The sequence below is a fragment of the Triturus cristatus genome, chromosome 8, assembly GCF_964204655.1.
Source record: "Triturus cristatus chromosome 8, aTriCri1.1, whole genome shotgun sequence".
NCBI classification, from domain to species: domain Eukaryota; kingdom Metazoa; phylum Chordata; class Amphibia; order Caudata; family Salamandridae; genus Triturus; species Triturus cristatus.
The window spans coordinates 1,619,750,864-1,619,774,160 of NC_140591.1; the positions used below are offsets into that span (position 1 = coordinate 1,619,750,864).

Genomic DNA, 23,297 nt, shown 5'->3' on the forward strand with positions numbered 1-23,297 from the left:
AGGAACAGTTTGCCATATGGTGTTCAAGAGAAACCTGAGTTTTTCACTTTCATAATAACTTCTCAGTTCAGAAAACGCACTACGCAAATAGTTTAGACGAGGATACTGATCCTATTCATAAACACCTCATTGATATATTGCTTATCCTGTTCATAAATGTTTTAATTATGCCTTCTTTAAGAATGCATTACTTGAATTCAACTCTAGAATGATTTTTTATCTCTATTTTGCTCTTTGTCACTCTTTTTTCCCTTTTTCATTCAAAGCATTACTTTGAAAATCTTCACAATACCACGTTTTTTAGTTTTTCAATTTAAGATGACCCATTCTAATGTTCACAGAACAACACTTTTCTTTTTAAAATGTATTAAACATTTGTGTGATGAAAATTATTTTTACATGTAAGGACCAATAATAAGGTGCTGCTGAGATTTGAACTCAGGATTTCCTGTTTACGAGAGAGGCGCTTTAACCACTTAGCCACAGCACCTACTTTAGTGATACAGAAGGGATCATTAATTTAGTATTGGTGATCAACTTCTGTGCCTGTGTTAAAGTGTCTTAATATGTATTCTAATGTTAAACAAGCAAGGATTCCTAATCTGTAAACAAGAATAGCTATGTTGTATTAAAAAAGAACACATTTTAAACTCAATCCCATATTTTGAATAGTTTATAAATAAGTGTTTTACATATATTCATCAATATTGCTCAAATCTAGGGTCATATTTCATCAGCCTCCTGCTCATTGAAATAACTTTTTGATTTTGCAATCACAGTATTGTTACTATAATATTGAAAACACTTTCAGTTTTTATTAGGTTTAAGATGATCTGTTCAACCGAAAGATAAATTAGATTTTTCTAATTTAATTGAATCGCAGGACGACTTAATGAAAATAATTTTTTATTTAAGAATGAGGAAAGCAAGGCACTGCTGAGATTTGAACTCAGGATCTCCTGTTTACAAGACAGGCGCTTTAACCAGCTAAGCCACAGCACCCTCTTGAAAATGCTTTAAGGAACAGTTTGCCATATGGTGTTCAAGAGAAACCTGAGTTTTTCACTTTCATAATCATTTCTCAGTTCAGAAAACGCACTACGCAAATAGTTTAGACGAGGATACTGATCCTATTCATAAACACCTCATTGATATATTGCTTATCCTGTTCATAAATGTTTTAATTATGCCTTCTTTAAGAATGCATTACTTGAATTCAACTCTAGAATGATTTTTTATCTCTATTTTGCTCTTTGTCACTTTTTTTTCCCTTTTTCATTCAAAGCATTACTTTGAAAATCTTCACAATACCACGTTTTTTTGTTTTTCAATTTAAGATGACCCATTCTAATGTTCACAGAACAACTCTTTTCTTTTTAAAATGTATTAAACATTTGCGTGATGAAAATTATTTTTACATGTAAGGACCAATATTAAAGTGCTGTTGAGATTTGAACTCAGGATTTCCTGTTTACGAGACAGGCGCTTTAACCACTTAGCCACAGCACCTACTTTAGTGATACAGAAGGGATCATTAATTTAGTATTGGTGATCAAATTCTGTGCCTGTGTTAAAGTGTCTTAATATGTATTCTAATGTTAAACAAGCAAGGATTCCTAATCTGTAAACAAGAATAGCTATGTTGTATTAAAAAAGAACACATTTTAAACTCAATCCCATATTTTGAATAGTTTACAAATAAGTGTTTTACATATATTCATCAATATTGCTGAAATCTAGGGTCATATTTCATCTGCCTCTTGCTCATTGAAATACCTTTTTGATTTTGCAATCACAGTATCGTTACTATAATATTGAAAACACTTTCAGTTTTTATTAGGTTTAAGATGATCTGTTCAACCGAAAGATAAATCAGACTTTTCTAATTGAATTGAATCGCAGGACGACTTAATGAAAATAATTTTTTATTTAAGAATGAGGAAAGCAAGGCACTGCTGAGATTTGAACTCAGGATCTCCTGTTTACTAGACAGGCGCTTTAACCAGCTAAGCCACAGCACCCTCTTGAAAATGCTTTAAGGAACAGTTTGCCATATGGTGTTCAAGAGAATCCTGAGTTTTTCACTTTCATAATCATTTCTCAGTTCAGAAAACGCTCTACTCAACTACTTTAGACGAGGATACTGATCCTATTCATAAACACCTCATTGCTATATTGCTTATCCTGTTCATAAATGTTTTAATCATGCCTTCTTTAAGAATGCATTACTTGAATTCAACTCTAGAATGATTTTTTATCTCTATTTTGCTCTTTGTCACTCTTTTTTCCCTTTTTCATTCAAAGCATTGCTTTGAAAATCTTCACAATACCACGTTTTTTTGTTTTTCAATTTAAGATGACCCATTCTAATGTTCACAGAACAACACTTTTCTTTTTAAAATGTAGTAAACATTTGCGTGATGAAAATTATTTTTACATGTAAGGACCAATAACAAGGTGCTGCTGAGATTTGAACTCAGGATTTCCTGTTTACGAGAGAGGCGCTTTAACCACTTAGCCACAGCACCTACTTTAGTGATACAGAAGGGATCATTAATTTAGTATTGGTGATCAACTTCTGTGCCTGTGTTAAAGTGTCTTAATATGTATTCTAATGTTAAACAAGCAAGGATTCCTAATCTGTAAACAAGAATAGCTATGTTGTATTAAAAAAGAACACATTTTAAACTCAATCCCATATTTTGAATAGTTTATAAATAAGTGTTTTGCATATATTCATCAATATTGCTCAAATCTAGGGTCATATTTCATCTGCCTCTTGCTCATTGAAATACCTTTTTGATTTTGCAATCACAGTATTGTTACTATAATATTGAAAACACTTTCAGTTTTTATTAGGTTTAAGATGATCTGTTCAACCGAAAGATCAATCAGACTTTTCTAATTGAATTGAATCGCAGGACGACTTAATGAAAATCATTTTTTATTTAAGAATGAGGAAAGCAAGGCACTGCTGAAATTTGAATTCAGGATCTCCTGTTTACTAGACAGGCACTTTAACCAGCTAAGCCACAGCACCGTCTTTAAAATGCTTTAAGGAACAGTTTGCCATATGGTGTTCAAGAGAAACCTGAGTTTTTCACTTTCATAATAATTTCTCAGTTCAGAAAACGCACTACGCAAATAGTTTAGACGAGGATACTGATCCTATTCATAAACACCTCATTGATATATTGCTTACCCTGTTCATAAATGTTTTAATTATGCCTTCTTTAAGAATGCATTACTTGAATTCAACTCTAGAATGATTTTTTATCTCTATTTTGCTCTTTGTCACTCTTTTTTCCCTTTTTCATTCAAAGCATTACTTTGAAAATCTTCACAATACCACGTTTTTTAGTTTTTCAATTTAAGATGACCCATTCTAATGTTCACAGAACAACACTTTTCTTTTTAAAATGTATTAAACATTTGCGTGATGAAAGCTATTTTTACATGTAAGGACCAATAATAAGGTGCTGCTGAGATTTGAACTCAGGATTTCCTGTTTACGAGAGAGGCGCTTTAACCACTTAGCCACAGCACCTACTTTAGTGATACAGAAGGGATCATTAATTTAGTATTGGTGATCAACTTCTGTGCCTGTGTTAAAGTGTCTTAATATGTATTCTAATGTTAAACAAGCAAGGATTCCTAATCTGTAAACAAGAATAGCTATGTTGTATTAAAAAAGAACACATTTTAAACTCAATCCCATATTTTGAATAGTTTATAAATAAGTGTTTTACATATATTCATCAATATTGCTCAAATCTAGGGTCATATTTCATCAGCCTCCTGCTCATTGAAATAACTTTTTGATTTTGCAATCACAGTATTGTTACTATAATATTGAAAACACTTTCAGTTTTTATTAGGTTTAAGATGATCTGTTCAACCGAAAGATAAATTAGACTTTTCTAATTTAATTGAATCGCAGGACGACTTAATGAAAATAATTTTTTATTTAAGAATGAGGAAAGCAAGGCACTGCTGAGATTTGAACTCAGGATCTCCTGTTTACTAGACAGGCGCTTTAACCAGCTAAGCCACAGCACCCTCTTGAAAATGCTTTAAGGAACAGTTTGCCATATGGTGTTCAAGAGAAACCTGAGTTTTTCACTTTCATAATCATTTCTCAGTTCAGAAAACGCACTACGCAAATAGTTTAGACGAGGATACTGATCCTATTCATAAACACCTCATTGATATATTGCTTATCCTGTTCATAAATGTTTTAATTATGCCTTCTTTAAGAATGCATTACTTGAATTCAACTCTAGAATGATTTTTTATCTCTATTTTGCTCTTTGTCACTTTTTTTTCCCTTTTTCATTCAAAGCATTACTTTGAAAATCTTCACAATACCACGTTTTTTTGTTTTTCAATTTAAGATGACCCATTCTAATGTTCACAGAACAACTCTTTTCTTTTTAAAATGTATTAAACATGTGCGTGATGAAAATTATTTTTACATGTAAGGACCAATATTAAAGTGCTGTTGAGATTTGAACTCAGGATGTCCTGTTTACGAGACAGGCGCTTTAACCACTTAGCCACAGCACCTACTTTAGTGATACAGAAGGGATCATTAATTTAGTATTGGTGATCAAATTCTGTGCCTGTGTTAAAGTGTCTTAATATGCATTCTAATGTTAAACAAGCAAGGATTCCTAATCTGTAAACAAGAATAGCTATGTTGTATTAAAAAAGAACACATTTTAAACTCAATCCCATATTTTGAATAGTTTACAAATAAGTGTTTTACATATATTCATCAATATTGCTGAAATCTAGGGTCATATTTCATCTGCCTCTTGCTCATTGAAATACCTTTTTGATTTTGCAATCACAGTATCGTTACTATAATATTGAAAACACTTTCAGTTTTTATTAGGTTTAAGATGATCTGTTCAACCGAAAGATAAATCAGACTTTTCTAATTGAATTGAATCGCAGGACGACTTAATGAAAATAATTTTTTATTTAAGAATGAGGAAAGCAAGGCACTGCTGAGATTTGAACTCAGGATCTCCTGTTTACTAGACAGGCGCTTTAACCAGCTAAGCCACAGCACCCTCTTGAAAATGCTTTAAGGAACAGTTTGCCATATGGTGTTCAAGAGAATCCTGAGTTTTTCACTTTCATAATCATTTCTCAGTTCAGAAAACGCTCTACTCAACTACTTTAGACGAGGATACTGATCCTATTCATAAACACCTCATTGCTATATTGCTTATCCTGTTCATAAATGTTTTAATCATGCCTTCTTTAAGAATGCATTACTTGAATTCAACTCTAGAATGATTTTTTATCTCTATTTTGCTCTTTGTCACTCTTTTTTCCCTTTTTCATTCAAAGCATTGCTTTGAAAATCTTCACAATACCACGTTTTTTTGTTTTTCAATTTAAGATGACCCATTCTAATGTTCACAGAACAACACTTTTCTTTTTAAAATGTAGTAAACATTTGCGTGATGAAAATTATTTTTACATGTAAGGACCAATAACAAGGTGCTGCTGAGATTTGAACTCAGGATTTCCTGTTTACGAGACAAGCGCTTTAACCACTTAGCCACAGCACCTACTTTAGTGATACTGAAGGGATCATTAATTTAGTATTGGTGATCAAATTCTGTGCCTGTGTTAACGTGTCTTAATATGTATTCTAATGTTAAACACGCAAGGATTCCTAATATGTAAACAAGAATAGCTATGTTGTATTAAAAAAGAACACATTTTAAAGTCAATCCCATATTTTGAATAGTTTATAAATAAGTGTTTTACATATATTCATCAATATTGCTCAAATGTAGGGTTATATTTCATCTGCCTCTTGCTCATTGAAATACCTTTTTGATTTTGCAATCACAGTATTGTTAATATAATATTGAAAACACTTTCAGTTTTTATTAGGTTTAAGATGATCTGTTCAACCGAAAGATAAATCAGACTTTTCTAATTTAATTGAATCGCAGGACGACTTAATGAAAATAATTTTTTATTTAGGAATGAGGTAAGCAAGGCACTGCTGAGATTTGAACTCAGGATCTCCTGTTTACTGGACAGGTGCTTTAACCAGCTAAGCCACAGCACCCTCTTGAACATGCTTTAACGAACAGTTTGCCATATGGTGTTCGAGAGAAACCTGAGTTTTTCACTTTCATAATCATTTCTCAGTTCCGAAAACGCACTACTCAAATAGTTTAGACGAGGATACTGATCCTATTGATAAACACCTCATTGATATATTGCTTATCCTGTTCATAAATGTTTTAATTATGCCTTCTTTAAGACTGCATTACTTGAATTCAACTCTAGAATGATTTTTTATCTCTATTTTGCTCTTTGTCACTCTTTTTTCCCTTTTTCATTCAAAGCATTACTTTTAAAATCTTCACAATACTACGTTTTTTAGTTTTTCAATTTAAGATGACCCATTCTAATGTTCACAGAACAACACTTTTCTTTTTAAAATGTATTAAACATTTGCGTGATGAAAATTATTTTTACATGTAAGGACCAATAATAAGGTGCTGCTGAGATTTGAACTCAGGATTTCCTGTTTACGAGAGAGGCGCTTTAACGACTTAGCCACAGCACCTACTTTAGTGATACAGAAGGGATCATTAATTTAGTATTGGTGATCAAATTCTGTGCCTGTGATAAAGTGTCTTAATATGTATTCTAATGTTAAACAAGCAAGGATTCCTAATCTGTAAACAAGAATAGCTATGTTGTTTTAAAAAAGAACACATTTTAAACTCAATCCCATATTTTGAATAGTTTACAAATAAGTGTTTTACATATATTCATCAATATTGCTGAAATCTAGGGTCATATTTCATCTGCCTCTTGCTCATTGAAATACCTTTTTGATTTTGCAATCACAGTATCGTTACCATAATATTGAAAACACTTTCAGTTTTTATTAGGTTTAAGATGATCTGTTCAACCGAAAGATAAATCAGACTTTTCTAATTTAATTGAATCGCAGGACGACTTAATGAAAATAGTTTTTTATTTAAGAATAAGGAAAGCAAGGCACTGCTGAGATTTGAACTAGGGATCTCCTGTTTACTAGACAGGCGCTTTAACCAGCTAAGCCACAGCACCCTCTTGAAAATGCTTTAAGGAACAGTTTGCCATATGGTGTTCAAGAGAATCCTGAGTTTTTCACTTTCATAATCATTTCTCAGTTCAGAAAACGCACTACGCAAATAGTTTAGACGAGGATACTGATCCTATTCATAAACATCTCATTGATATATTGCTTATCCTGTTCATAAATGTTTTAATTATGCCTTCTTTAAGAATGCATTACTTGAATTCAACTCTAGAATGATTTTTTATCTCTATTTTGCTCTTTGTCACTCTTTTTTCCCTTTTTCATTCAAAGCATTACTTTGAAAATCTTCACAATACCACGTTTTTTTGTTTTTCAATTTAAGATGACCCATTCTAATGTTCACAGAACAACACTTTTCTTTTTAAAATGTATTAAACATTTGCGTGATGAAAATTATTTTTACATGTAAGGACCAATAATAAAGTGCTGCTGAGATTTGAACTCAGGATTTCCTGTTTACGAGACAGGCGCTTTAACCACTTAGCCACAGCACCTACTTTAGTGATACAGAAGGGATCATTAATTTAGTATTGGTGATCAACTTCTGTGCCTGTGTTAAAGTGTCTTAATATGTATTCTAATGTTAAACAAGCAAGGATTCCTAATCTGTAAACAAGAATAGCTATGTTGTATTAAAAAAGAACACATTTTAAACTCAATACCATATTTTGAATAGTTTATAAATAAGTTTTTTACATATATTCATCAATATTGCTCAAATCTAGGGTCATATTTCATCTGCCTCTTGCTCATTGAAATACCTTTTTGATTTTTGAAATCACAGTATTGTTACTATAATATTGAAAACACTTTCAGTTTGTATTAGGTTTAAGATGATCTGTTCAACCGAAAGATAAATCAGACTTTTCTAATTGAATTGAATCGCAGGACGACTTCATGAATATAGTTTTTTATTTAAGAATGAGGAAAGCAAGGCACTGCTGAGATTTAAACTCAGGATCTCCTGTTTACTAGACAGGCGCTTTAACCAGCTAAGCCACAGCACCCTCTTGAAAATGCTTTAAGGAACAGTTTGCCATATGGTGTTCAAGAGAATCCTGAGTTTTTCACTTTCATAATCATTTCTCAGTTCAGAAAACGCTCTACTCAACTACTTTAGACGAGGATACTGATCCTATTCATAAACACCTCATTGATATATTGCTTATCTTGTTCATAAATGTTTTAATCATGCCTTCTTTAAGAATGAATTACTTGAATTCAACTCTAGAATGATTTTTTATCTCTATTTTGCTCTTTGTCACTCTTTTTTCCCTTTTTCATTCAAAGCATTACTTTGAAAATCTTCACAATACCACTTTTTTTGTTTTTCAATTTAAGATGACCCATTCTAATGTTCACAGAACAACACTTTTCTTTTTAAAATGTATTAAACATTTGCGTGATAAAAATTATTTTTACATGTGAGGACCAATAATAAGGTGCTGCTGACATTTGAACTCAGGATTTCCTGTTTACGAGACAGGTGCTTTAACCTCTTAGCCCCAGCACCTACTTTAGTGATACAGAAGGGATCATTAATTTAGTATTGGTGATCAAATTCTATGCCTGCGTTAAAGTGTCTTAATATGTATTCCAATGTTAAACAAGCAAGGATTCCTAATCTGTAAACAAGAAGCGCTATGTTGCATTAAAAAAGAACACATTTTAAACTCAATCCCATATTTTGAATAGTTTATAAATAATTGTTTTACATATATTCATCAATATTGCTCAAATCTAGGGTTATATTTCATCTGCCTCTTGCTCATTGAAATACCTTTATGATTTTGCAATCCCAGTATTGTTACTATAATATTGAAAACACTTTCAGTTTTTATTTGGTTTAAGATGATCTGTTCAACCGAAAGATAAATCAGACTTTTCTAATTTAATTGAATCAAAGGACGACTTAATGAAAATAATTTTTTATTTAAGAATGAGGAAAGCAAGGCACTGCTGAGATTTGAACTCAGGATCTCCTGTTTACTAGACAGGCGCTTTAACCAGCTAAGCCACAGCACACTCTTGAAGACGCTTTAAGGAACAGTTTGCCATATGGTGTTCAAGAGAATCCTGAGTTTTTCACTTTCATAATCATTTCTCAGTTCAGAAAACGCTCTACTCAACTACTTTAGACGAGGATACTGATCCTATTCATAAACAACTCATTGATATATTGCTTATCCTGTTCATAAATGTTTTAATCATGCCTTCTTTAAGAATGCATTACTTGAATTCAACTCTAGAATGATTTTTTATCTCTATTTTGCTCTTTGTCACTCTTTTTTCCCTTTTTCATTCAAAGCATTGCTTTGAAAATCTTCACAATACCACGTTTTTTTGTTTTTCAATTTAAGATGACCCATTCTAATGTTCACAGAACAACACTTTTCTTTTTAAAATGTATTAAACATTTGCGTGATGAAAAATATGTTTACATGTAAGGACCAATAACAAGATGCTGCTGAGATTTGAACTCAGGATTTCCTGTTTACGAAACAGGCGCTTTAACCACTTAGCCACAGCACCTACTTTAGTGTTACCGAAGGGATCATTAATTTAGTATTGGTGATCAAATTCTGTGCCTGTGTTAACGTGTCTTAATATGTATTCTAATGTTAAACACGCAAGGATTCCTAATATGTAAACAAGAATAGCTATGTTGTATTAAAAAAGAACACATTTTAAACTCAATCCCATATTTTGAATAGTTTATAAATAAGGGTTTTACATATATTCATCAATATTGCTCAAATCTAGGGTTATATTTCATCTGCCTCTTGCTCATTGAAATACCTTTTTGATTTTGCAATCACAGTATTGTTAATAAAATATTGAAAACACTTTCAGTTTTTATTAGGTTTAAGATGATCTGTTCAATCGAAAGATAAATCAGACTTTTCTAATTTAATTAAATCGCAGGACGACTTAATGAAAATAATTTTTTATTTAAGAATGAGGAAAGCAAGGCACTGCTGAGATTTGAACTCAGGATCTCCTGTTTACTGGACAGGCGCTTTAACCAGCTAAGCCACAGCACCCTCTTGAACATGCTTTAACGAACAGTTTGCCATATGGTGTTCAAGAGAAACCTGAGTTTTTCACTTTCATAATCATTTCTCAGTTCAGAAAACGCACTACTCAAATAGTTTAGACGAGGATACTGATCCTATTGATAAACACCTCATTGATATATTGCTTATCCTGTTCATAAATGTTTTAATTATGCCTTCTTTAAGAATGCATTACTTGAATTCAACTCTAGAATGATTTTTTATCTCTATTTTGCTCTTTGTCACTCTTTTTTCCCTTTTTCATTCAAAGCATTACTTTGAAAATCTTCACAATACCACGCTTTTTAGTTTTTCAATTTAAGATGACCCATTCTAATGTTCACAGAACAACACTTTTCTTTTTAAAATGTATTAAACATTTGCGTGATGAAAATTATTTTTACATGTAAGGACCAATAATAAGGTGCTGCTGAGATTTGAACTCAGGATTTCCTGTTTACGAGAGAGGCGCTTTAACCACTTAGCCACAGCACCTACTTTAGTGATACAGAAGGGATCATTAATTTAGTATTGGTGATCAACTTCTGTGCCTGTGTTAAAGTGTCTTAATATGTATTCTAATGTTAAACAAGCAAGGATTCCTAATCTGTAAACAAGAATAGCTATGTTGTATTAAAAAAGAACACATTTTAAACTCAATCCCATATTTTGAATAGTTTATAAATAAGTGTTTTGCATATATTCATCAATATTGCTCAAATCTAGGGTCATATTTCATCTGCCTCTTGCTCATTGAAATACCTTTTTGATTTTGCAATCACAGTATTGTTACTATAATATTGAAAACACTTTCAGTTTTTATTAGGTTTAAGATGATCTGTTCAACCGAAAGATAAATCAGACTTTTCTAATTGAATTGAATCGCAGGACGACTTAATGAAAATATTTTTTTATTTAAGAATGAGGAAAGCAAGGCACTGCTGAGATTTGAACTCAGGATCTCCTGTTTACTAGACAGGCACTTTAACCAGCTAAGCCACAGAACCCTCTTGAAAATGCTTTAAGGAACAGTTTGCCATATGGTGTTCAAGAGAAACCTGAGTTTTTCACTTTCATAATCATTTCTCAGTTCAGAAAACGCACTACGCAAATAGTTTAGACGAGGATACTGATCCTATTCATAAACACCTCATTGATATATTGCTTATCCTGTTTATAAATGTTTTAATTATGCCTTCTTTAAGAATGCATTACTTGAATTCAACTCTAGAATGATTTTTTATCTCTATTTTGCTCTTTGTCACTTTTTTTTCCCTTTTTCATTCAAAGCATTACTTTAAAAATCTTCACAATAATACGTTTTGTTGTTTTTCAATTTAAGATGACCCATTCTAATGTTCACAGAACAACTCTTTTCATTTTAAAATGTATTAAACATTTGCGTGATGAAAATTATTTTTACATGTAAGGACCAATATTAAAGTGCTGTTGAGATTTGAACTCAGGATTTCCTGTTTACGAGACAGGCGCTTTAACCACTTAGCCACAGCACCTACTTTAGTGATACAGAAGGGATCATTAATTTAGTATTGGTGATCAAATTCTGTGCCTGTGTTAAAGTGTCTTAATATGTATTCTAATGTTAAACAAGCAAGGATTCCTAATCTGTAAACAAGAATAGCTATGGTGTATTAAAAAAGAACACATTTTAAACTCAATCCCATATTTTGAATAGTTTACAAATAAGTGTTTTACATATATTCATCAATATTGCTGAAATCTAGGGTCATATTTCATCTGCCTCTTGCTCATTGAAATACCTTTTTGATTTTGCAATCACAGTATCGTTACTATAATATTGAAAACACTTTCAGTTTTTATTAGGTTTAAGATGATCTGTTCAACCGAAAGATAAATCAGACTTTTCTAATTTAATTGAATCGCAGGACGACTTAATGAAAATAATTTTTTATTTAAGAATGAGGAAAGCAAGGCACTGCTGAGATTTGAACTCAGGATCTCCTGTTTACTAGACAGGCGCTTTAACCAGCTAAGCCACTGCACCCTCTTGAAAATGCTTTAAGGAACAGTTTGCCATATGGTGTTCAAGAGAATCCTGAGTTTTTCACTTTCATAATCATTTCTCAGTTCAGAAAACGCTCTACTCAACTACTTTAGACGAGGATACTGATCCTATTCATAAACACCTCATTGCTATATTGCTTATCCTGTTCATAAATGTTTTAATCATGCCTTCTTTAAGAATGCATTACTTGAATTCAACTCTAGAATGATTTTTTATCTCTATTTTGCTCTTTGTCACTCTTTTTTCCCTTTTTCATTCAAAGCATTGCTTTGAAAATCTTCACAATACCACGTTTTTTTGTTTTTCAATTTAAGATGACCCATTCTAATGTTCACAGAACAACACTTTTCTTTTTAAAATGTAGTAAACATTTGCGTGATGAAAATTATTTTTACATGTAAGGACCAATAACAAGGTGCTGCTGAGATTTGAACTCAGGATTTCCTGTTTACGAGACAAGCGCTTTAACCACTTAGCCACAGCACCTACTTTAGTGATACTGAAGGGATCATTAATTTAGTATTGGTGATCAAATTCTGTGCCTGTGTTAACGTGTCTTAATATGTATTCTAATGTTAAACACGCAAGGATTCCTAATATGTAAACAAGAATAGCTATGTTGTATTAAAAAAGAACACATTTTAAAGTCAATCCCATATTTTGAATAGTTTATAAATAAGTGTTTTACATATATTCATCAATATTGCTCAAATGTAGGGTTATATTTCATCTGCCTCTTGCTCATTGAAATACCTTTTTGATTTTGCAATCACAGTATTGTTAATATAATATTGAAAACACTTTCAGTTTTTATTAGGTTTAAGATGATCTGTTCAACCGAAAGATAAATCAGACTTTTCTAATTTAATTGAATCGCAGGACGACTTAATGAAAATATTTTTTTATTTAGGAATGAGGAAAGCAAGGCACTGCTGAGATTTGAACTCAGGATCTCCTGTTTACCGGACAGGTGCTTTAACCAGCTAAGCCACAGCACCCTCTTGAACATGCTTTAACGAACAGTTTGCCATATGGTGTTTGAGAGAAACCTGAGTTTTTCACTTTCATAATCATTTCTCAGTTCCGAAAACGCACTACTCAAATAGTTTAGACGAGGATACTGATCCTATTGATAAACACCTCATTGATATATTGCTTATCCTGTTCATAAATGTTTTAATTATGCCTTCTTTAAGAATGCATTACTTGAATTCAACTCTAGAATGATTTTTTATCTCTATTTTGTTCTTTGTCACTCTTTTTTCCTTTTTTCATTCAAAGCATTACTTTGAAAATCTTCACAATACCACGCTTTTTAGTTTTTCAATTTAAGATGACCCATTCTAATGTTCACAGAACAACACTTTTCTTTTTAAAATGTATTAAACATTTGCGTGATGAAAATTATTTTTACATGTAAGGACCAATAATAAGGTGCTGCTGAGATTTGAACTCAGGATTTCCTGTTTACGAGAGAGGCGCTTTAACCACTTAGCCACAGCACCTACTTTAGTGATACAGAAGGGATCATTAATTTAGTATTGGTGATCAACTTCTGTGCCTGTGTTAAAGTGTCTTAATATGTATTCTAATGTTAAACAAGCAAGGATTCCTAATCTGTAAACAAGAATAGCTATGTTGTATTAAAAAAGAACACATTTTAAACTCAATCCCATATTTTGAATAGTTTATAAATAAGTGTTTTGCATATATTCATCAATATTGCTCAAATCTAGGGTCATATTTCATCTGCCTCTTGCTCATTGAAATACCTTTTTGATTTTGCAATCACAGTATTGTTACTATAATATTGAAAACACTTTCAGTTTTTATTAGGTTTAAGATGATCTGTTCAACCGAAAGATAAATCAGACTTTTCTAATTGAATTGAATCGCAGGACGACTTAATGAAAATAATTTTTTATTTAAGAATGAGGAAAGCAAGGCACTGCTGAGATTTGAACTCAAGATCTCCTGTTTACTAGACAGGCACTTTAACCAGCTAAGCCACAGAACCCTCTTGAAAATGCTTTAAGGAACAGTTTGCCATATGGTGTTCAAGAGAAACCTGAGTTTTTCACTTTCATAATCATTTCTCAGTTCAGAAAACGCACTACGCAAATAGTTTAGACGAGGATACTGATCCTATTCATAAACACCTCATTAATATATTGCTTATCCTGTTTATAAATGTTTTAATTATGCCTTCTTTAAGAATGCATTACTTGAATTCAACTCTAGAATGATTTTTTATCTCTATTTTGCTCTTTGTCACTTTTTTTTCCCTTTTTCATTCAAAGCATTACTTTGAAAATCTTCACAATAATACGTTTTGTTGTTTTTCAATTTAAGATGACCCATTCTAATGTTCACAGAACAACTCTTTTCTTTTTAAAATGTATTAAACATTTGCGTGATGAAAATTATTTTTACATGTAAGGACCAATATTAAAGTGCTGTTGAGATTTGAACTCAGGATTTCCTGTTTACGAGACAGGCGCTTTAACCACTTAGCCACAGCACCTACTTTAGTGATACAGAAGGGATCATTAATTTAGTATTGGTGATCAAATTCTGTGCCTGTGTTAAAGTGTCTTAATATGTATTCTAATGTTAAACAAGCAAGGATTCCTAATCTGTAAACAAGAATAGCTATGTTGTATTAAAAAAGAACACATTTTAAACTCAATCCCATATTTTGAATAGTTTACAAATAAGTGTTTTACATATATTCATCAATATTGCTGAAATCTAGGGTCATATTTCATCTGCCTCTTGCTCATTGAAATACCTTTTTGATTTTGCAATCACAGTATCGTTACTATAATATTGAAAACACTTTCAGTTTTTATTAGGTTTAAGATGATCTGTTCAACCGAAAGATAAATCAGACTTTTCTAATTTAATTGAATCGCAGGACGACTTAATGAAAATAATTTTTTATTTAAGAATGAGGAAAGCAAGGCACTGCTGAGATTTGAACTCAGGATCTCCTGTTTACTAGACAGGCGCTTTAACCAGCTAAGCCACAGCACCCTCTTGAAAATGACAGTTTGCCATATGGTGTTCAAGAGAATCCTGAGTTTTTCACTTTCATAATCATTTCTCAGTTCAGAAAACGCTCTACTCAACTACTTTAGACGAGGATACTGATCCTATTCATAAACACCTCATTGCTATATTGCTTATCCTGTTCATAAATGTTTTAATCATGCCTTCTTTAAGAATGCATTACTTGAATTCAACTCTAGAATGATTTTTTATCTCTATTTTGCTCTTTGTCACTCTTTTTTCCCTTTTTCATTCAAAGCATTGCTTTGAAAATCTTCACAATACCACGTTTTTTTGTTTTTCAATTTAAGATGACCCATTCTAATGTTCACAGAACAACACTTTTCTTTTTAAAATGTAGTAAACATTTGCGTGATGAAAATTATTTTTACATGTAAGGACCAATAACAAGGTGCTGCTGAGATTTGAACTCAGGATTTCCTGTTTACGAGACAAGCGCTTTAACCACTTAGCCACAGCACCTACTTTAGTGATACTGAAGGGATCATTAATTTAGTATTGGTGATCAAATTCTGTGCCTGTGTTAACGTGTCTTAATATGTATTCTAATGTTAAACACGCAAGGATTCCTAATATGTAAACAAGAATAGCTATGTTGTATTAAAAAAGAACACATTTTAAAGTCAATCCCATATTTTGAATAGTTTATAAATAAGTGTTTTACATATATTCATCAATATTGCTCAAATGTAGGGTTATATTTCATCTGCCTCTTGCTCATTGAAATACCTTTTTGATTTTGCAATCACAGTATTGTTAATATAATATTGAAAACACTTTCAGTTTTTATTAGGTTTAAGATGATCTGTTCAACCGAAAGATAAATCAGACTTTTCTAATTTAATTGAATCGCAGGACGACTTAATGAAAATAATTTTTTATTTAGGAATGAGGAAAGCAAGGCACTGCTGAGATTTGAACTCAGGATCTCCTGTTTACTGGACAGGTGCTTTAACCAGCTAAGCCACAGCACCCTCTTGAACATGCTTTAACGAACAGTTTGCCATATGGTGTTCGAGAGAAACCTGAGTTTTTCACTTTCATAATCATTTCTCAGTTCCGAAAACGCACTACTCAAATAGTTTAGACGAGGATACTGATCCTATTGATAAACACCTCATTGATATATTGCTTATCCTGTTCATAAATGTTTTAATTATGCCTTCTTTAAGAATGCATTACTTGAATTCAACTCTAGAATGATTTTTTATCTCTATTTTGCTCTTTGTCACTCTTTTTTCCCTTTTTCATTCAAAGCATTACTTTGAAAATCTTCACAATACTACGTTTTTTAGTTTTTCAATTTAAGATGACCCATTCTAATGTTCACAGAACAACACTTTTCTTTTTAAAATGTTTTAAACATTTGCGTGATGAAAATTATTTTTACATGTAAGGACCAATAATAAGGTGCTGCTGAGATTTGAACTCAGGATTTCCTGTTTACGAGAGAGGAGCTTTAACGACTTAGCCACAGCACCTACTTTAGTGATACAGAAGGGATCATTAATTTAGTATTGGTGATCAAATTCTGTGCCTGTGATAAAGTGTCTTAATATGTATTCTAATGTTAAACAAGCAAGGATTCCTAATCTGTAAACAAGAATAGCTATGTTGTTTTAAAAAAGAACACCTTTTTGATTTTGCAATCACAGTATCGTTACCATAATATTGAAAACACTTTCAGTTTTTATTAGGTTTAAGATGATCAGTTCAACCGAAAGATAAATCAGACTTTTCTAATTTAATTGAATCGCAGGACGACTTAATGAAAATAGTTTTTTATTTAAGAATAAGGAAAGCAAGAAGAGTTGACTGGGTAGGCTCTCAGGAGAAGAAGCTAAAAGTTATGTGTTATTGTGCACTTTTCGAGCACTAATGTTTTGCCTGTACTTCTTAGAAACTTTTTTCCCCCTCAAAGGAGATCGTTTGAAATAGTGCCTCTAACATATCATTACTTTTACAATAAACGTCAATTTAAGATTCCAAGCTTGACCAGGGTAAAAAGCTCTACGGTACAGTCTAGTGCCCCCACCATTGTCAGTTCACCCTGTGTTAATACAGTATCACTGTCCAATAGATTCGAAGCACTTTCCAATCTGGAAGAATGTGATTGACTCGGGAACAATTCTTTACCTTTTACACAAATCCCAAACAAACACATGAAAGTACATGCTAATGCTATTGGACCTTGTTTTAACCTATATACTCCAACCCATTTGTCTACTTATTGTGCATTGCCTAGTTTTAATGAACCAGACATAAGCGAAGAAGCCAGTAACCCAGCTAATGTGGAGACTCCTTGTATCGAACGCCAACCAACCATAGCCTCCCCCTCAGATCTTAAAATCAGGATCCTATCATGGAACATCGCTGGTATAAATTCAAAGATAGACAACCCAGAGTGGTCTAAGTTTATATCAGAATATGATGTTGTATTATTGCAGGAGACCTGGTCGCTTGTGCCTACACAGTTCTCCGGGTTTTCGGCACATACCGTAGTAGCGACCAAGGGGAAGAGGGGTAGGCCTTACGGGGGCCTCTCCATATGGGTCGCAACACATTTAGACTGCACTATCTCTGAACTAGATCTGTTCTCAGTAGATCTTCAAGGTCTGGCTCTTTTATTCAAACCCAATTTTAAACTAATTCTTATTAACGTTTACTCACGTCCATCTAGCCTATCCCAAGATTCTCCGATTTTTGACTTATTATCTACTAGTATACCAGACCTACCTAATCATGATAGACTAATAATTGCGGGTGATTTTAACTGTCAATACGAACCGCTAGTTGACCTCCCATATATATTAGAAAACGAGGAAGATAATTGTAATCTAATACCAGATCCCCAAATCCAGAAGGTAAAGGCTTGGACCCCATTAGTTATGCAAATTAATGCATTTGTCCTTACGCATTCATTGAGGGCCTGTAATGGTCGTTTAAAATCAGACCAGCCAGGGAAACCTACCTTCAAAAGGGACAATTATTCCTCCCTAATAGATTATATTCTGGTGGAGGTATCTTCTTGGAATAGTATTGTAGACTTTACCGTCATTTCTAGATTTGACAGTGACCACGATGCATTGTTGCTTGAGATATTAATTCCTGTCTCTCAAGCATCTACTACTATTGGCCCTATGCCCGACCGGAACCTTTCTCTGGTCAATAATAAAAGAAGAATTAGGTGGGATGCAGTAAAACGCACCCCGGACCAAATTTTAGAACTTTATGGGCTGATTCTCCCAGCGCTTCTAGAAACGGAAAGGTTATTTACCCCACTTCCAAGCGACTGGGATTTACAAGCGGTAGAATCAACGTACCTGCATCTTACCTTGGCTCTTAAAATATTCTTTAATCCCCCATCAACTAAGCCCAGGCAAAATCACTTTTTTAATTCCTGGTATACTAAAGAATGTAGGCAGGCAAAATCTGCTCTTATTAATGCAATAAAAACCAAAAATAAGGCTGTATTGAAGCCTTCCAGGAAGTTTTACTAAGAGACTATTAAAAATGCAAAAAAATCATGGGAGTTTGAGAAATGGGAGTCCCTCAAAATTGCCCTTTCTAATAAGGACATGAGGGGATTTTGGAAAACTATTGCCAATTCGGGCAACAAGGACGAACAATCCCCAATCCTACCGAATATCGCAGCATCTGCCTGGGAAGCCCATTTTAAGTCATTGTACTCAACTGGAGATGATCTGATTCTTACGGAGGGTCCTCTTCAGTTAGCACAATTTGACTCTTTAAATGAAATAACGGCCCAAGAAGTTGAGGGTGCTATCAAAACCCTCTCTACATCTAAAGCACCTGGCCTAGATAAAATCCCCGGGGACCTATATAAAGAAGAACCCTTGATCTGGGTCCCTTATTTATGGACCTTATTTAACGCCATCATGAAAGGTATGAACGTCCCAGATACATGGCTAGGAGCTGAAATATTCCCCATTTTTAAAAAAGGATCACCGTTGCTTCCTGCAAATTACAGGCCAATCAGCCTAATAGATGTAGCACAAAAGCTGTTTGCTAGAATTTTACTTAATCGTCTGCATTCCTGGATGGAAGAGATGAATATCTTGAGCGATTTACAGGCAGGATTTAGGAAAAGGGTGTCAACTGTTGACCAGCTCTTAAGGCTGCAATTATTATTCTGGAAGACAGTATCAATGGAGGGTGGCAGCCTCTATCTGATATTTGTCGACCTGAAAGCAGCTTTTGATATGGTCCCAAGGGATAAGCTCTGGGCGGTACTGCACAAGCTGGGAGTCCCCTTGGACCTATTAGCTATGATCATTAGACTGCACACTGGCAACTATGCGCAGGTCCGATATGGTAAGGCAGGCCAATTAACCGCGCGCTTTCCAGTCAATAGAGGAGTCAGGCAGGGATGCGTGCTAGCCCCTACCCTGTTCTGTCTTTATGTTAACGCTTTGGTTAATCATATTAATAAAACGGACCGTGGTGACTCCCCTAGACTTAATGGTAGAAAGGTTCCAGTCATGCTATTTGCAGATGACACCCTTCTTCTATCTAAATCCCCGATGGGCGTTCAACGTGTTTTAGACAGTTTTTTAGCTTTTTGCATTGACCATGGGCTCGAAATAAACATTTCAAAAACTAAATACATGGTTTTTAACCCAGCTAACACAACCCGGCCTAATCCCACACTCAATGGAACAACTCTAGAAAGGGTCTCACTATTTGATTACCTAGGGATCACACTTTCTGAGTCCTTTTCCTGGGCTCCCCAACTAGACAAAGCAGCTATGCGGCTTGCACAACTATCTGGGGCGATATTAAGAATGGCTAAATATACCACACACAGGGCCCCTGGCCCCGCAGCAGAAATCTACAAAGTACAAGTAAGAAATGCAGCTCTATATGGGGCAGAGTTGTGGGGCCATTCTCAGTTGAAAGGTCTTTCTCTATTAGAGAACAAGTTTATTAGACTTTTATTGGGCCTACCGCAAAGCACCCCTCTAGTACAGCTACGCCTTGACCTGGCAATACGACCAATAGATGAAGAAGCTGGCCTACGTCCTTTAACATACTGGCGAAGACTTTGGCTCACAGATGAGCTAGGGTCCTATTGTCGTGATCTCAGTTCAATAATTGCAGTTAGCACTTCAAAGAAGTTTCCCTGGCTTGTCTATATTAAGGAGATGTGCTATAGGATTGGTTTGCCTGAACTCTGGACTAGCCCTGGGGTATTCTGTTTGACGCTCTCTCGTGCTAAACTGGTCCAGGTATATAGGCAGCATAAGCTAAGTACATTACAACAAAACACAACTCTTGGCAGTCTTTCGAGACAGTTTTTGGTAAATAAAGACCAGTATATCTTTGAATCATTCCTGAATGAAGTGCACCCATTTCTGGCAAGGAAACTATATATCCAATTTAGGATGGGCACCTTACCTCTTAGGGACTTTACTCAGAACTGGGCCAAACAAAGAGAAAATATTTGCCCAGCCTGCGGAAGGTCGCCTGAGACAATAATCCATGTACTGTTTCTTTGCGTTGCATATAGAGCCCCCAGGAAGTATTGGCTCATTCCTCTATGTAGGAACTTAGGATTTACAAGATGTACCGAAGCCTATCGCATCTTAGCCACTGACACAAGTACTGTTGTAGTGTTTGCTGTTTCACGTTTTTTACATGCAATGTGGATTAAGCGTCTTAAGTACTAAAACTATTGTATGCTGCTATGTATATTTTCCATGGTCTATTTTTAAATCAACTTTTTTAATGCCTTTTATTATGCTCAAGTTTGCTTTTTATATGTATTTTATGCAACTTTTATGATCTTTTGATCGAAATAAAGTGTACAAATGGCAAAAATGGAAAGCAAGGCACTGCTGAGATTTGAACTAGGGATCTCCTGTTTACTAGACAGGCGCTTTAACCAGCTAAGCCACAGCACCCTCTTGAAAATGCTTTAAGGAACAGTTTGCCATATGGTGTTCAAGAGAATCCTGAGTTTTTCACTTTCATAATCATTTCTCAGTTCAGAAAACGCACTACGCAAATAGTTTAGACGAGGATACTGATCCTATTCATAAACATCTCATTGATATATTGCTTATCCTGTTCATAAATGTTTTAATTATGCCTTCTTTAAGAATGCATTACTTGAATTCAACTCTAGAATGATTTTTTATCTCTATTTTGCTCTTTGTCACTCTTTTTTCCCTTTTTCATTCAAAGCATTACTTTGAAAATCTTCACAATACCACGTTTTTTTGTTTTTCAATTTAAGATGACCCATTCTAATGTTCACAGAACAACACTTTTCTTTTTAAAATGTATTAAACATTTGTGTGCTGAAAATTATTTTTACATGTAAGGACCAATAATAAGGTGCTGCTGAGATTTGAACTCAGGATTTCCTGTTTATGAGACAGGCGCTTTAACCACTTAGCCACAGCAGATATTTTAGTGATACAGAAGGGATCATTAATTTAGTATTGGTGATCAAATTCTGTGCCTGTGTTAAAGTGTCTTAATATGTATTCTAATGTTAAACAAGCAAGGATTCCTAATCTGTAAACAAGAATAGCTATGTTGTATTACAAAAGAACACATTTTAAACTCAATCCCATATTTTGAATAGTTCATAAATAAGTGTTTTACATATATTCATCAATATTGCTCAAATCTAGGGTTATATTTCATCTGCCTCTTGCTCATTGAAATACCTTTCTGATTTTTGCAATCACAGTATTGTTACTATAATATTGAAAACACTTTCAGTTTTTATTAGGTTTAAGATGATCTGTTCAACCGAAAGATAAATCAGACTTTTCTAATTGAATTGAATCGCAGGACAACTTAATGAAAATAGTTTTTTATTTAAGAATAAGGAAAGCAAGGCACTGCTGAGATTTGAACTCAGGATCTCCTGTTTACTAGACAGGCGCTTTAACCAGCTAAGCCACAGAACCCTCTTGAAAATGCTGTAAGGAACAGTTTGCCATATGGTGTTCAAGAGAATCCTGAGTTTTTCACTTTCATAATCATTTCTCAGTTCAGAAAATGCACTACTCAAATAGTTTAGACGAGGATACTGATCCTATTCATAAACACCTCATTGATATATTGCTTATCCTGTTCATAAATGTTTTAATTATGCCTTCTTTAAGAATGCATTACTTGAGTTCAACTCTAGAATGATTTTTCATCTCTATTTTGCTCTTTGTCACTCTTTTTTCCCTTTTTCATTCAAAGCATTACTTTGAAAATCTTCACAATACCACGTTTGTTAGTTTTTCAATTTAAGATGACCCATTCTAATGTTCACAGAACAACACTTTTCTTTTTAAAATGTATTAAACATTTGCGTGATGAAAATTATTTTTACATGTAAGGACCAATAATAAAGTGCTGCTGAGATTTGAACTCAGGATTTCCTGTTTACGAGACAGGCGCTTTAACCACTTAGCCACAGCACCTACTTTAGTGATACAGAAGGGATCATTAATTTAGTATTGGGGATCAACTTCTGTGCCTGTGTTAAAGTGTCTTAATATGTATTCTAATGTTAAACAAGCAAGGATTCCTAATCTGTAAACAAGAATAGCTATGTTGTATTAAAAAAGAACACATTTTAAACTCAATACCATATTTTGAATAGTTTATAAATAAGTTTTTTACATATATTCATCAATATTGCTCAAATCTAGGGTCATATTTCATCTGCCTCTTGCTCATTGAAATACCTTTTTGATTTTTGAAATCACAGTATTGTTACTATAATATTGAAAACACTTTCAGTTTGTATTAGGTTTAAGATGATCTGTTCAACCGAAAGATAAATCAGACTTTTCTAATTGAATTGAATCACAGGACGACTTCATGAATATAGTTTTTTATTTAAGAATGAGGAAAGCAAGGCACTGCTGAGATTTAAACTCAGGATCTCCTGTTTACTAGACAGGCGCTTTAACCAGCTAAGCCACAGCACCCTCTTGAAAATGCTTTAAGGAACAGTTTG

At 33.5% G+C, this 23,297-nt stretch overlaps 11 non-coding genes across 11 annotated transcripts; all 11 read right to left on the bottom strand.

The window, feature by feature from the left end:
- Window positions 1-1,947: 1,947 nt before the first annotated feature.
- Window positions 1,948-2,021, bottom strand: TRNAT-AGU (transfer RNA threonine (anticodon AGU)). The gene has a single exon. It is a non-coding gene; the product is annotated as a tRNA-Thr (tRNA).
- Window positions 2,022-3,985: 1,964 nt separating this feature from the next.
- TRNAT-AGU (transfer RNA threonine (anticodon AGU)) lies at window positions 3,986-4,059 on the bottom strand. Its single transcript has one exon. It is a non-coding gene; the product is annotated as a tRNA-Thr (tRNA).
- A 945-nt stretch (window positions 4,060-5,004) lies between these two features.
- Window positions 5,005-5,078, bottom strand: TRNAT-AGU (transfer RNA threonine (anticodon AGU)). The gene has a single exon. It is a non-coding gene; the product is annotated as a tRNA-Thr (tRNA).
- A 434-nt stretch (window positions 5,079-5,512) lies between these two features.
- On the bottom strand, window positions 5,513-5,585 carry TRNAT-CGU (transfer RNA threonine (anticodon CGU)). Its single transcript has one exon. It is a non-coding gene; the product is annotated as a tRNA-Thr (tRNA).
- A 1,965-nt stretch (window positions 5,586-7,550) lies between these two features.
- TRNAT-CGU (transfer RNA threonine (anticodon CGU)) lies at window positions 7,551-7,623 on the bottom strand. Its single transcript has one exon. It is a non-coding gene; the product is annotated as a tRNA-Thr (tRNA).
- A 1,965-nt stretch (window positions 7,624-9,588) lies between these two features.
- On the bottom strand, window positions 9,589-9,661 carry TRNAT-CGU (transfer RNA threonine (anticodon CGU)). The gene has a single exon. It is a non-coding gene; the product is annotated as a tRNA-Thr (tRNA).
- Window positions 9,662-12,645: 2,984 nt separating this feature from the next.
- On the bottom strand, window positions 12,646-12,718 carry TRNAT-CGU (transfer RNA threonine (anticodon CGU)). The gene has a single exon. It is a non-coding gene; the product is annotated as a tRNA-Thr (tRNA).
- Window positions 12,719-13,156: 438 nt separating this feature from the next.
- Window positions 13,157-13,230, bottom strand: TRNAT-GGU (transfer RNA threonine (anticodon GGU)). Its single transcript has one exon. It is a non-coding gene; the product is annotated as a tRNA-Thr (tRNA).
- A 1,964-nt stretch (window positions 13,231-15,194) lies between these two features.
- Window positions 15,195-15,268, bottom strand: TRNAT-AGU (transfer RNA threonine (anticodon AGU)). The gene has a single exon. It is a non-coding gene; the product is annotated as a tRNA-Thr (tRNA).
- Window positions 15,269-15,693: 425 nt separating this feature from the next.
- TRNAT-CGU (transfer RNA threonine (anticodon CGU)) lies at window positions 15,694-15,766 on the bottom strand. Its single transcript has one exon. It is a non-coding gene; the product is annotated as a tRNA-Thr (tRNA).
- Window positions 15,767-22,682: 6,916 nt separating this feature from the next.
- On the bottom strand, window positions 22,683-22,755 carry TRNAT-CGU (transfer RNA threonine (anticodon CGU)). Its single transcript has one exon. It is a non-coding gene; the product is annotated as a tRNA-Thr (tRNA).
- Between the last annotated feature and the right edge of the window lie 542 nt (window positions 22,756-23,297).